The following is a 15,000-nucleotide window of genomic DNA, read 5'->3' as shown; positions in this document are numbered from 1 at the left end:
TTTTCGATAGATGAGCAGACGAGGTTACATCTCACAATTATGACCGATTTCTCGAAATTAAGGCAGTTTTCCACTGCCATTTTCTCCGAAACAAAGTCGGTGACCCCCAATTTTTTTTTATTTTTGGATTAAGTACCTTATGACCTAACTATAGGCGAGAAATGAAGAAAATCTCACCGTAAGAAGATTTTGACGCGAACGTCCTTAAGCAAGAAAAGTCGTGAAGCGAGTGCAAGACGTGCAGATACCCATAACCGGCCAATTCTGAAAATTATAGATGTCCTAGAACCTTTGCGTTTGTGATGTTTTATTGTGCAGCGAAGCAAATGTTTCGTAGTGAGGAGCACTGTTCAAAAATTGTAATCTTTAGTGGACTCCTTTGGTGCATTGCCGCCCTTGATAGGAGAGTGGAGCCCATCAAATGGAGCCTCTCTCGACACTTATTCCAACCCTTTCCCGAGTTTGTTTATTTTTGGAACGCTTTTTTCCCGCGAAGTGTCATATTTCCATGGCGAAACGCGAAAAGAAATTGCAGCGTGATGCGTGTGGGGTTATATGACGTAATACTATAATAATACTAACCTGCGATCAGGCCCATTTTCAGCTTCGCCCATATGTCCTCTTATGTCGTCGCTCGCTAAAACTGGCCCTGACCTAAAGTCTCTCAAGAATTCCGGACGGTCGGCCAAAGTTTCCCGACCAAACTCATGTTCTGATTGGCTGTTAAAACGCCGGAAGTGAAAATGCCATCGTTATCGCGCGCAACTCTCGCGAAGTCCTCGAGACGTGATCCGCCATAAGCGTACGAAGAATTTTGCTGCATTTTACAATATGGCCGTTTTTATGCTAGACACGCACAATCCAACCAGACAAAGTTTACGTCTCTTATGTTATCCGTCGAGTGTAAAGACGGGACGAACTATAAAAGACGCATAATCTGTCTGGGACGAACTTGGGCAAACATTTTTTCTGCGTCTGTTAAATTCGTGTACTATAAGGACGGGCACAAGACGCCTAATGCGTGTGGACGAACTATCCAGTTTAGTTCGTCTTTCAAGACGCACTAAACTGAAAAGGTCGTTCAGACGCATAATGCGTCTTATGTCCGACTTTATACTGGACGAATTTAACAGACGCAGAAAAAATGTTTGCCCAAGTTATGCGTCTCTTGTATAAAAACGGCCAATGATGATGGTGCAACTTGATTTTATTTGTATAAATGTAGATATGGAATGCCATCTCAAAAATCTCATAACATGTCCAGAAGCGGGTTTGAATCTCTGGAAAGAGTAAAATTAGCGATTCCGTTGGCGAGCTCTGTGGTCGAACGTTCTTTGGCACTTCCGCTTCCCTGCTGAAATGAAAGCTAAATAACCAGAGAAATGCCGAGAAACAGGTTACTGGTTCTTTCAAATGGCAATGAAATCTGGTGCATATTGGTTTCCTGGATAAGACAAAGGACGTTTTATTAATTTACTGTACATGGCATGGTTTGTTTGTACACTTTGGAGTCAAGATTGCTTCATAATATTTCCAGTTGAGTTGACTTAAAACTTACAAAACAGAAACCTAAATGGAATGTTTTTTTTTTCCTTTAACGTTTATTATTAATACTGTGACTACATAAAAACCAATAACAATACTACAGCTACGTACAACGCTTACGCTACATTTACAATTTCAACACTAGTTACAAATTTGTTACCAATAGACCGTATTCATAAATGGCGGCCGCGCGGAACAGCCTGGTTTCGAATACATGAGAACGAGGCTTGGTAGGCCAGCTAAAACTTAGAGCGCACTTAGATTTGTATTATATTAAAGTTTCGAGGCGATAAATGTTACTCAAAAATATCCTGAAATCTTTATTTCTTGAAGGATAGTAGCAGAAAAGATTCTATTAGTCTCTGTAGGGGATAACTTTGGTCGACAGGACCTTTTTCTCCTTGGAGATCGGCTGAGAGATGCAGCGAAGCTGTGTGCAACAATTCATCCCAAACAAATATGGGTGGCGCCACGTCTGTTTCGGAAACAGGCGAAGTAGAGACACCGAACCGAGAATCTAACTCTGATTTTCTCGAGAAATCTGAGAAAGATTTATTAATATCTGAGCTGCAAGAGAAACTATCCGCACTTCACGTAAAAAATGAAGATCTAGAGGCCTTGGTTTTGAAATTGAAAAAGAAAGTTGCCGATCTGGAGCAGAAATATGAGCAACTCGAGGCGCAGTTGCTTTCATTGAAAAACATCGAGTCAAATGACTCGCTCGTAGCATTTTATGCTGGATTTCCTAACTATCAGACCATGATGGCCTTGTACGACTATTTAGATCCTGGCGCCAGGGGAGAAAACATCAAGTACTGGTTGTCCGGAAAAGATATTGCTGGCAGTGCAAAGGCTGTCAAACAAGGGAGACCAAGGTCTCGAAAACCAGTAGACGAGTTTTTTTTTTGTCATTGTGTAGGCTAAGACAAGGTTTTGCTGAATTACATTCAGCTCATCTTTTTAATGTTTCTCAGCCAACTGTAAGCAGAGTTTTCATTTCTTGGATTAACTATATGTATATGAAACTTGGCCATATAAATATTTGGCCTTCCAGAAAACTAGTAGACGAGACAATGCCTCAGGACTTTAAGGGAAAGTATCCAAGAACAAGGGTCATCATTGACTGTACGGAGGTGCGATGTGAAATGCCTAGTAGCCTTCTTCTAAATAGTGAATAGTTTAGCTCGTATAAACACCATACCACTTTAAAGGCACTGGTGAGAATTTCTGCAAAAGGGTTTTTTACATTTATTGGGCAACTTTTCACTGGGAGCATATCTGACAGGGAAATAGTAGAGCGAAGTGGATTCGTGAACCTTCCCTTTTCAAATGGGGACTCTGTAATGGCAGATAAGGGCTTTACTATTGAAGACATTCTTCCCCTTGGTGTTTCATTAAATATTCCTCCTTTCCTGGGAATGTCTGATCAGATGTCAGCTGAAGATGTGATTGCAACACAAGAAATAGCTAGCTTAAGAATCCATGTTGAGAGGGCTATCAATAAGGTGAAGAATTTTCTGATATTTGATGGGTTATTCCATTGAGTCTCTTTGGGGTAGTGAATCAAATGTGGTGTGTGTGTGCCATTTTGTGCAACATGCAGGACCCCATCATCAGTGCGTAACCCTTTCACTCCCAAGATCTGATTAGTAATTTTCCTTTCTAGCTGCTAGACATTCCCTTTTATATTACTTAAGAGAATTTGAGTTTGATCAAAATAACACCATCTGAGTGATACGTTTATTCATTCTCATCACCTGGCTGCTGAATAGTGAATTGATATTATAAGGAGAAGTTACATACTAATCACTTCTGGGAGTGAAAGGGTTAAATTGATCTTGATTTCATTGTGACAAGTAAATTTTCTGGTTAAAATGCCAACCAGGCAGGGGATAGAGATGAATACATGTAAAATATTTCAACTGAAAACAGTAAAGGAAAATAATATATTCTACATATAAACAGATCAAAATTTAACCACAACAATGTACCCAAAATTAACATATAAATTTGAAAGAGGGGTAAATCAGTCTCCTTTGTGTGTATCCTTTTCTAAACACATGTCATGAAGAAAAATATGGTGCTCAGTTGAACAATTTTTGTTTTGTCTTTTGTAACCTGTCCTAACAAATGATTGTATGCAAATTTTAACTGGAATCATTCTTGTCAGAGTTCCCACAATTCCAGTTTTGATTCTATCATAATCTAAATAACAATTCTTTGACTTTCTTAGTTCAGGCTAAGGTCTTTATGTCAGCTATTATATTGAAAATTGAAAAATAAGGTTCTTATCATTGTTTTCAAAAGGATTACACAATATACTTCTTATAATATTTACATGAAATTATGTAACTTCAACTCTCCTCAACTTTTAAAGCTTCAATATAATCACAGAAATTCTCCTCGCCACTGTAGGTTCCATACATGTGTTGTAGTTGTCAGTTGTGAGAGGTTCTTTGAAAAACCAAGCCAATTAATTTTGTCTTCGGTGATCAATCCCTTTATTCTCATGATATGGGCTTGTTTAAGTATTACACTGCCAGGAGAAAATAGATAGTGATCACTACATGTATGTTGAAGCTTTAAAGGCTTCACTGGTTCATAATAATTATTTTTGACCAAGCAGTAAGCTAAACCTACAATTATGTACATGTATATAAATAAAATGCACTTGCAGTGCCTAGCATTTGTTTACATAATGACTGATAATCATTTTGCAAACTTACTAGCCGCAGTTTTGATAAAATGGGTAAAGAAATAGGTTTCAAGCTTTTGTTTCAGAGTTGCCCAATAGGCGGCGTCAAGAGGGATTCTCTCCACTGAAATTCCCTTCTTTGTGTAGACAATGAAGTCACACCATGAGGCTACACTAGCACCCATCTGGCCTTGCACTTGAGTGTAATAGGAATGATTCCTTTTAAGTCTGCATTGTCCATTAACAGCCTCACAAAAAAAGTTTGGATCCTAACATGCTTCCAGTGGAGTGACTTGATACTTTGTCTCTAGACACTTCACTTCAGCAAGTCCAAAATGATTTCGACAGCCAAAATCAACAACTCTGCCATCTGGTGAGGCTCCAAGAAATGGCATATCCAAACAAACAACAAAACCACTCTTGAGAACCTTTACTGGGGTCTTTCGGGTAAACATAATTTTCTCATATTGTTCAATGGCAATGAGTTCATTTTTAACACCGTGCTCGACATACCTTGAGGTGAACGGCTTCGGATTGATGAGGTCAGCTGCAAATTTTTCATGATTCCTTTGCCTTTTTGAGATTAAGTCAAATTTTGAAGCAGTAAATCTAAATTTACGTTCCTTCTTCCACTGCTCAGATGATGACTGGTCTATTGTGGCTTCCTCGATATTGTTTATCATGGCCTCATCCACAACAAGGGAACTAACAAGTGCTTTTTCAGCAACATCTAAGTTGTTAGGCAAAACAAAATCACTGCGCGAGTCCAGAGGAAACCTGGGATAGGTAAGTTCAGTGTCTGGGCTGACATCTTCTCTTGGCATTGATGAAATATCCACAGTAGCCACGAAGTTCGCCTTAGTGTGACTCAACTGATAACTACAAAATGACCCAATCTGGCTTTCTCCAAATTTGGTTTCCACACAACTGTTAATGGAAGAATCATCTCTTTTCATTAGTGCTAAGCCCATTTGGGGATTTATTTGCTTTAGGGCCTTTTTAAATTTCATTTCGGTCTCAACATCATGTTGGGGATTAGTTCTTGCATCATAAAGAGACATTTCACTCCCTCTCTGCTCTTAGTTTCATCAAGTTTAGTTTTGGAAATGGTGACTTCCATTACCGGTTGAGCAGATATTTTGTCACTACGACCCTTTTTGTGCCACTTTTGGAGCTGAGAAGTGCATGCAAGATCCGGCTGCTCATCATCATCCGGGTATAAATCATCGGTTGATTTACTGTCAAATAAACTAAACTTGTATGCTTTAAACATCAATGCCAGAACATGGTTACAGTAACCAACTTTGCCAGCTTTACATGAACAGGTGGCTTGAATGACTTGGCCTGACACAATACACATAGCAAAACGAAGAGCATGGGGGGCCTCACTCTTCTTGAAACTGTGATAGCACTTTGCCTTGAAATAAAAGAACCTTTGATCACTGTTTGCCTCAATCTCCTTCAAGTACTCGTCCTCCAGAAAGGTTTTAGCTTTCCTTAAATTGGTCGGAATTGAATGATGCTCAGCATTTGCGACTCTTTTTCCAGAATTTGCCACGTGCTGGCTCATTTCAGCTGTTGTGAAAGAAGGCATCCTTTCAAGCGACTTCCCCCAGCCATCGCTCGGATATTTCACACTTGACGAAGGAGTGGTGTCTTTTGAAATGTTCGAGACCCTTGCCTTTCTTTTCGTGTAGATTTCATCGGGATCAGGATCGATCACCATCTTATCTCTTCCACTTTTAAATTAATATACTCGTCGACACTGCAAAGTAGTCGATAAGGAATTCTAAATTTTACAGAAAAAAAATCATATGTGCCCGATCTCTGAAAGCAAATCTGTACAACAAAGCTGCCAGCATGTTGCTTACCGCTTTATAAGCTGTGCCTTCGTCTTACACCCCTTTAGTGAATCGCCACGGCATCGCAACCAAAACTTGAGTTCTTCATTCTTTAGTGAAGAAGGGTTTCTTCCAGCCAAAGCAGCTCCCGGAATATCGTCTTCGGTAAGAATAACCGCGTCTGAATCTCGACTTGTAGAGGCCATTTCATCCCTTGATTTCATCCCTGGTCTACCAAGCCTACAGAGACTAATAGAATCTTCTTCCGCTACTATCCTTCAAGAAATAAAGATTTCAGGATATTTTTGCGTAACATTTATCGCCTCGAAACTTTAATATAATACAAATCTAAGTGCGCTCTAAGTTTTAGCTGGCCTACCAAGCCTCGTTCTCATGTATTCGAAACCAGGCTGTTCCGCGCGGCCGCCATTTATGAATACGGTCTATACAAATAGAACCTACGTAAGAACTTGCAACAATACTATAACTACATACAATACTTACACTACTTACAGCTTTAGCACCAATTAAATTACAAAAAAGTTAAAGGGCAAGAAAAAGAGGAGAAAAGTTTAAAAGAAAAACTATATTGCTGAACCTTTCGTAAAAGGGTGAAAAGTGCAAAAGGCATGAGTTTGACGGTGAAAGATTGCTGTCAGGAGAACAGGAAAAGGATATAATGGATTCTAGATAAATTTTGCAGGGGTTCCCATTTTTTCGATTCCCCTGCTTTCGATTCTATTTCACATAGTAGTTTGAGGAGGCATATAGAATGTCAGGAATTAGGGTAGTTTTCGGATTTTGTTTTGACAAGCCATATGTGATATCTTGCCAGAAGGAAACAGTAGTTAATTTGAGTCGCCAAATTGGATCTCTCTCGCTCCAACCCCAAAGCGATAATATTTGTCAAAGAGTAGCCTTTATAGAGAGCAGATTAGCCTCTTGCAGCCATTTAACCACTTCCAGAAATATTTTGTTTAAAAGAGGGATTAATGTCTCAGGAAAGACGTTACAGAAGGAGAAATTTTCATTTTCTTGTACACCAATTTTGGAAAGGAAGGTGTTAGTTGACCCTCCTCTATGTTAGAATTTAAATTGAAATTCTCTAAGCTTGGTACTCTTGGTACGCATCTTAGCCAACAGGTAGGCCGTCGACCAGTTAATGATCTTCGTATCCTCAACCCCGCAATCACTCCACCATTTCTTTTGACACAGGAAAACAAATATGTCTTAAGTATAGATTTAAGTGAATCAACATTAATAGCAGAAAAGGTAGGTCAAAGCAGATATGGGACAGATATGCTTTAAAAACTTACAGATACTTAAAGATACAAATATGCTTACTACACCTTACTATGCTCCGGGTAGTGATTTAAATACAACATTTTGTACAACTGCAAGACTCTTCCTTAACCATGAGACCTATGCTTTTGGAATTATATCAAATCAGACTCCCAGGCCATCGCGTCCGAAGAAATAACATATAGGTTAATTTAGCCAAGCCTACAAGCGGAGCTCCCGTTTCTAACCCCAGAAAGGAAGCTATACGTATACACTCCTTTTTTATTTATAAAAACGTCTAATTTTGGAGCTGAGACTGAACGTTCTTATATAGTTTGGCGTTGTGAGGCTGAACACGTTCTTAAAGATGTTTGTAATTTTACATGGTATAGTTTTTCAATGACTGAAATCTCCCGGACGTGACTAGGAAACCTATCAAAGTGCTTGCATTGATGGTGTTGAAGTTTAATATTTTGGAACGATTGTAAATAAGAGCAGCTCATTAACTGAGAAGTGTGTCATGCAATAAGAAAACCATCGTTATGTTATACTGAATATGCCCTTAAAGTCCCTGACACTTATTTTTTCCTCGTTTTTTTTTTTTTAACTTCTTGTTTAAATATCTAGGGTGTCTGGAGTGTAGTACTTCAAAGAAAGTTTCCTTATATTGTATCTGTTGTGGTTTAATTTTGTTTTTCGTTTGAATTTTTTTTCAAACCAGTTTAAATTTTTTACATTTTTTTTTAAATCAACTGTCTAAAAAAGGGATTTTTTTTAAATTGGGGGTGTAGGTAAAAAACAGGGCCTTGGTTTTCTTAGGGGGTCTGGAAAAGAACTAAATATCGTTTCCTCCCTTCTACTCACCTACCCCTCACTGATTCTTTTCAGTAACGCACCCTTCCCTAGCCCCTTATGCCCCCCCCCCCCCGCCCCACAGAACACACAGACATTTATATTTCTCGAGACCTTTCTGTGTACTCACCAGAACTTGATCTTGAGATCTGCTGCCTACTCCTTATTCCACTTGACCACGCAATGTTTTATTGTTTACCCCAGGCCACTCTCAGTCAAAAGTTTGATTTATACACAAATGTGCAATACTCATATGGCAGAGTCACGCCAATGCAATTGCGTAAATGAAATCGATTTCTGTAGAGAACTAGAGGAAGTGAAAGGCCAACTAAAGACAAAAGACTCAAAAAGAATTGTTATTTACAAGATGATTTTTACAAGAAGGCCTAACAAGAAAAAGCAGAGAAGCAACTCCGCCTTTCAGGAAAGAAGCATCGATCTAAGTTGAAACAATTGACAAAATTGAACAACAAATGATAACTCGAGGGAATGGGGTTTACAGCAACGGCAAACTCTTCACAGGGAACAACAAGAAAGTAGTTCCAAAACGGGGACTGTTTCAAGTCTTGTCCCAAGCACCCAGTCGAATTTCTCACAGAGAAAAGCAAATTATGGAAAAGTGGCGTCAGGAATTTATGGAGACATCAGCCAGAAAGTTGTCAATACATCCATTCCATGCACAGAAAATGTAAATTTATTATATGCATACTCCATAAAGTCAATTACAGAAAGATATCCAAATAAAATGAGCAGTTTAAACAATTTAAACTGGTTTGAAAAAGAATGAACTTTTAAAACCAAAAACAAAATTAAACCACAACATATCCACGCGTTTTCGCGGGCGTTTGATTTATACGTGAAAAAAAATTTTGGCTGAGCCAGTTGGGCCCTGGTAACTAATGACGTCAAAGAAGTAACTTGGTAGGATCTCTTCAGAAAGAAATGTGCAAAAGTGTAAGAATAGGAGTCTTGTTGAAAATTTAGAACTTTTTGTTGAGTCTTTATAGAAATATCCGACGATAGTTACCATTCGGATGCCGTGAATGTTCTGACTATTCACAACGGAATTACATTCTTGACTTCTTTGACGTCGTTGGTTACCAGAACCCAACTGGATCGGCCAAAAATCAAAGCCTCGCTAAAGCGCGTGGATACACTATGAGAGCCTGTTCCAGGCTCCCAGGTAGTCGAGAAAACGAAAATAACTGGGTATGAAAAACGATTGTGGGGCTTGGGTTGAGGCGAGGTTAGGGGAACCTGTAAGCATCTCTTTAAATTCTTCATTCCGCCCACTTTGCAAATAACCTTTTCGCATGCCAACTGTCAAATGTCAAATTGTTAAAAATCGGCGGCTTTGTGTTTCCGCGCGAGTTCAAGCACGACTTTTTTGTTGTTCAGAGGGGAAACAACGATTATTGTGGATATCCCTTCACAAAATTGAAGTGCTGTCACAACGCGCGGAAATAACTGAAATTTTTTTCCTGTTGGAACATTGCAAACACATCTTTTTCTCGAGTTAAGACACAGCTTTTGCTCGAATCTGAGCGCTTGTACGTTTGGAAAAACTTTAAGATACTCTGCGACAGAGTTGCCATCTTTCTTTCGTGCTCAGCGTGAGATCCGCGCGAGAATCGAAATGAAGACGTAAGTGTTGATGTATTAAAACTGTCAAAATTGGCCAATCAGAGGGTATACCGGAATGACGGAATGAAGAATTTAAGAGATGCTTACAGCGGCCTCCCCTAACACTATAAATGTTTACACAAAAAATTAAACAACGGTGAAAAAAAAAAAAAAAAAAGAAGCGCCATACTGGGACTTTACGTATTTTGGTTAACTTACATTTCGTATTTCATGCTTTCATTTAAAATACAAATGACCGAAATAAAAACGTTCTCAATCGACTCAGTCTCAGCCTGAGCAATGTTCTTAATACGTTCTTGTAATTTTGGTTAATCTCAAACTCAACGTTCTTATAAAAAAAGATTCTTCTATTCAACTGAAACTGAAAGTTACCAATGATATCCTGATGACCCTAGACTCTAATGGCGAAATAATACTTGCATTACTAGACCTCTCGGCAGCGTTTGATACGCTAGATCATCGTATCTCAATTGACAGATTACAAGTATATTTCAACTTTAAAGAATCATCCTCGGAGACCCAGGGGCAGATCGCGGAGGCAAGGGAAAGTCAAAACGGGCGAAAGAAGATGGCGACGAAGAAAAACATAGTAGGGCGAGAAGAGCCCCTGGGGACAAGTTCTTACCAGACCAGTTCCAAACAGCAGAGGTAATCCTCAATTCTGATTGGTACCAGAAATTCTTTGTGTTTTTCTGGCCAATCAGAGGTCAGCAGGCCGTGAAGTCGTTTCGTGTCTTCTTACACGGAAATCACTTGATCGCCATACTCGCCTTGGTTCGTTTGGCAAGGTTTTGCTCGAGGAGAAAAGTCTCAATCACAGCACAAAATATATATACAGGGAATCGTTCGGAATATCGGTGGAGAAATACGCTGGACCTTTTGCAGGTATTGGTACAGTAGCGTATTTCCAAGTGTGCGAAATTTGTTTAAAGATGTCCTCACCGATTCACCTAATAAAATAGCAGCGATTACTTTTGATCTGACAATTATTTTCATTCTGCCCCCTTATCCTGGTCGAGGTATTTCTAGAAATCTTACATGAATTGCGGTGGCAATAACTTTTGCTAATCTCGAGAAATTCTTGATCGCACGGGTCACACGCAGCACGACTTTATTTCAATGCGCGCCAAATTAAATTCAACGCTATCGAGCTCGTGTTCTCTTCACGATAACGATGAGCCAACCGAAAGAAACAGTTCAGTCATGCCTGTTGTCGAGTGCGTCCTTACGTTTTTGTTAACAAACAGAGACAGCAAAACCTTTATGGTAAATTTTTGAGAATATTTGAAGAGGTTTTCTATCAAACTTAAAGGTCCAGGCAGATGATGGTCTTTCTGGTGCATTGTGCGACACTAACCACAAAGGCTGGAATCAATCTGGAAAAAAAAAGGTCGTCATTTGCCATTTCAGCAAAGCACTTGTTGAAAAGGAGACATCCCCTTTATCCTTTGACACCGAAGCAAGATGCAGAAACTGCTTGTCACAGTGACATGGAAAAAGGTTATAGAATTCCCTTTGAAAATGTACCAATTAAGCCAATTCCACCATCCTCGGTGATGTATTGCCCTGGTGAGTTAAAAAATCACCATGAGGAAAGCACCCAAACACCAAAATCAAGTTGCCACTGCTTTCCAAAATCAAGCAAAGGAATATCTGTCAAGGTATACACAATTCCAATAATTCTGTATACATACACACACTGTATGTTGATGTAGAAACACATGTTTTATTACACTGACAGTGTACTAGAAAATGAAATTTGCCATTGTTATAATGGCATATCCTTAAGTTTCAAGTTTTTCGCAAATTACTTAGTTTAACTTTTTACAAAAGATGCCATATCCTTATCCTTTAGGAGGCTCAGAACAGATGTTCCGCCAAGTGCTCCGGCTTATTGTCACACATGCCACCTGAGCCGCTCTAGAGGATCATTAATGAATCAAGATTAATACAACCAGAAATAGTTTGTTAGATTTGGAAAAGTTTGTCTAGCGTCGTTCCCTGATTTGTTTGGAAACAAGTGAGAAGCGTTATTTTGCATTTTTCCAGTGGAATTTTTTTCATCTTTCAGCTTTTTCTTAAATATTTCAAATTCTTCTTCAGTTTATAGTTCTTTCTCACAACATGTGCTGGGTCACAGAATTATGATATGGTTTCAAAATCTAAAAAACAAAATACTGCTCACTGAATTGGTTTTGAGATACTTTTCAAGCAACAAGTTTTAGAGGGCCTTTGAGCAGCACTGTACCATTAGCATAGCAGCAGTTGGGACCCAGCAAACACCCTTTAAAACATTGCCTTGCAATAGTATTACACAGGTATGAGGCTGTAGCCCTTTTGTAAAGATTGGAGTAATCTTTTTCCCATTCCTTAAACTGAGAAAATAATTTCTCTTTTCATCAGTGACCACATTTCTGTCATTCTGTGGAGTGCTCTTTACCTCTTCAACAATTGCCTATCTAGATTAATGCTGCAGTGACATTTTGCATTTTGCCTGAGTATAATATTTATGCTGATTTCAAAACCCAAGCAGCTGGATACAGTTGAACAACAACAATAATAGTAATAATAATAATAATAATAACGATAATAATAATAATAAAAATAATAATAATAATAATAATAATTATTATTATTATTATTATTATTATTATCATTATCATTAATATCATTGTTGTCATTGTTCAACATACTTGTACTATAGAAAGAGTATTCTGTTTCCTTCTTTCTGTGGGAAATATGAAAATAGTACATAAATCAGTTACTAATGGTTCATTTTATGAGGTTCTATTTTGTTTCCCTAAACTGAAATATTGTGCTACTTTTTCTGATGTGTCCAATAACGCTGACAAATTAATAAAAAATATTGAACGAATGTGAAATAATTATTATAAGTTGTCACATTTTTGGGATCTTTGATGTAAAGAGAAATATCAAGGTTAAGATTTTATATTTGCAGAGGTACAACTCAGATTATGTACTACATGGATCCAAACTCGTTTTACTATTGGAGAAGATTTCTTTCAGCATTGTTTTAGAAACCTCAGGACTCCGTTGTTGTTATGACTGTCGAACACACAGCACACTTTTGTATGAAATATGAAATAGCAGGGGCACCCAACGTCAATTTTCGGAAAATATCTGTTCGGAAGACGATTTGAGATCTAGAAGTTTCGGAACATTTGTTGTAAAATTTCTTGCTTGACTGCCTGTCCTAGGATTTTCGAACATCTAAAAAATGGTGTAATTGCCCATTTTTAACGGATTTTTGCCCTAAAAAGGCCAACTAGAATTTTCGGGAGTCTTTATTCAGGCTGAAATTTTCGAAAAGGTAAGTTTTGATCCCTATAATTTTCGGATCACTAGACTTTCAGCTAGGAAATCCGAACAGATGAAAAATTTTTAGGGGATAAAAATATGCCTACCACTACCGTTTTAATGCTAAAATACGTTTAACAATGCTATGTCTAAGTGGTTTTGAATTCTATTCTCGTTGGGTGCCCCTGAAATAGCAAACAAAAATTTCCTTAGAGCAAAATTAATGTTGCTTGAGAACATTAATGACAACCCAACTTACGGTGCTCATAAAATATTCACAATGTCTTTCCTGTGTTCTTTGCCACTGTCTTTAATCTTTTTTCACGTTCAGATTATTGTCCATTATCCAAGTAAAATTGTCTCAAGGGAATTGCCAGCACATTTGCATAGCCTGGGTATTGCCCTTTGCAAGGCTATTAAAGAACACATCAGCTGTTACTTTGGCAGCATTCAGAAGCAAACGTTTTCTCTGGAGATCAGCAAAATTTCAGCCACAGCAATTGACGCAAGAAATCTAGAAATACCTCGACTAAGAAAAGGAGATCAAAAGTAATCGCTGCTATTTTATTAGGTGAATCGGTGAGGACATCTTTAAACAAATTTCGCACACTTGGAAATACGCTACTGTACCAATACCTGCGAAAGGTCCAGCGTATTTCTCCGCCGATATTCCGAACGATTCCCTGTATATATATATTTTGTGCTGTGATTGAGACTTTTCTCCTCGAGCAAAACCTTGCCAAACGAACCAAGGCGAGTATGGCGATCAAGTGATTTCCGTGTAAGAAGACACGAAACGACTTCACGGCCTGCTGACCTCTGATTGGCCAGAAAAACACAAAGAATTTCTGGCACCAATCAGAATTGAGGATTACCTCTGCTGTTTGGAACTGGTCTGGTAAGAACTTGTCCCCAGGGGCTCTTCTCGCCCTACTATGTTTTTCTTCGTCGCCATCTTCTTTCGCCCGTTTTGACTTTCCCTTGCCTCCGCGATCTGCCCCTGGGTCTCCGAGGATGTTAAAGAATCAGTTCTTCAATGGTTTTCTTCATACCTATTTGATCGATTTCAAAGGGTAACTGTTGGTACCTCCACATCTTCAACTTTGCGTCTTGAATACGGCGTTCCCTAAGGCTCAATACTGGGCCCTTTACTGTTTACTTTATACATGGCATCTCTACAAGATGTTATTCACTCGCACAATTTAGGCTGCATGTTCTACGCAGATGATACTCAAATTTATATTGCTATCAACAATCATGAATCTCCTGCTAACTCGCTTGACGTCCTTCGCACTTGTGTTGAAGATGTGTTTTGGTTGAACACTAAGAACATGTTAAAGAGTAAGCCCAATAAAACTGAAATACTTCGTTTTAACTCGCGATTTAGCAAACAACCAGCTTTTTGTGAGGCTGTAGACCTATCTAACACCAAAGTCAAAGTGAAAACCAAGGCCAGGAATTTGGGTGTAATCATGGACAGAACGCTATCGTTTTCTTACCATATAAATGAGACGTGTAAGAAGGCAAGCAGTGTGATAAGATCGATTGGACGTGTCCGGAAATACCTTCCACATGATAGGCTCAAGAGGTAAATAATCAGAAACTACAGAAACATTTAAATCTCGGCTCAAAAGATTTATCTTTAAAAAAACACTTTTCAGATTCATACTCTATGTTCACTTTATGAATATTATATGGTCACTATATGAATACCATATGAACATAATTATATGTACTTTTTATATATCTACTTTTAATATTTTATATTAGATTTTTATACTAAACATAAATTAGATAATAATTTTATTCATTTCCATTTATATT

The 15,000-nt window shown here is 38.4% G+C and overlaps 1 long non-coding RNA gene and 2 pseudogenes across 1 annotated transcript in view; 1 reads left to right on the top strand and 2 right to left on the bottom strand.

Moving 5' to 3' along the window:
- LOC137967759 (uncharacterized) overlaps positions 1-15,000 on the bottom strand; it is a 416,483-nt gene that overhangs the window by 154,324 nt on the left and 247,159 nt on the right. The window lies entirely within an intron of this gene.
- Positions 2,005-4,172, top strand: LOC137967424 (uncharacterized; annotated as a pseudogene).
- Positions 4,237-6,287, bottom strand: LOC137967423 (uncharacterized; annotated as a pseudogene).

Source organism: Montipora foliosa, chromosome 8, assembly GCF_036669935.1.
Source record: "Montipora foliosa isolate CH-2021 chromosome 8, ASM3666993v2, whole genome shotgun sequence".
In the NCBI taxonomy this organism is placed as follows: domain Eukaryota; kingdom Metazoa; phylum Cnidaria; class Anthozoa; order Scleractinia; family Acroporidae; genus Montipora; species Montipora foliosa.
This window is presented reverse-complemented; position numbering and strand designations above follow the sequence as displayed.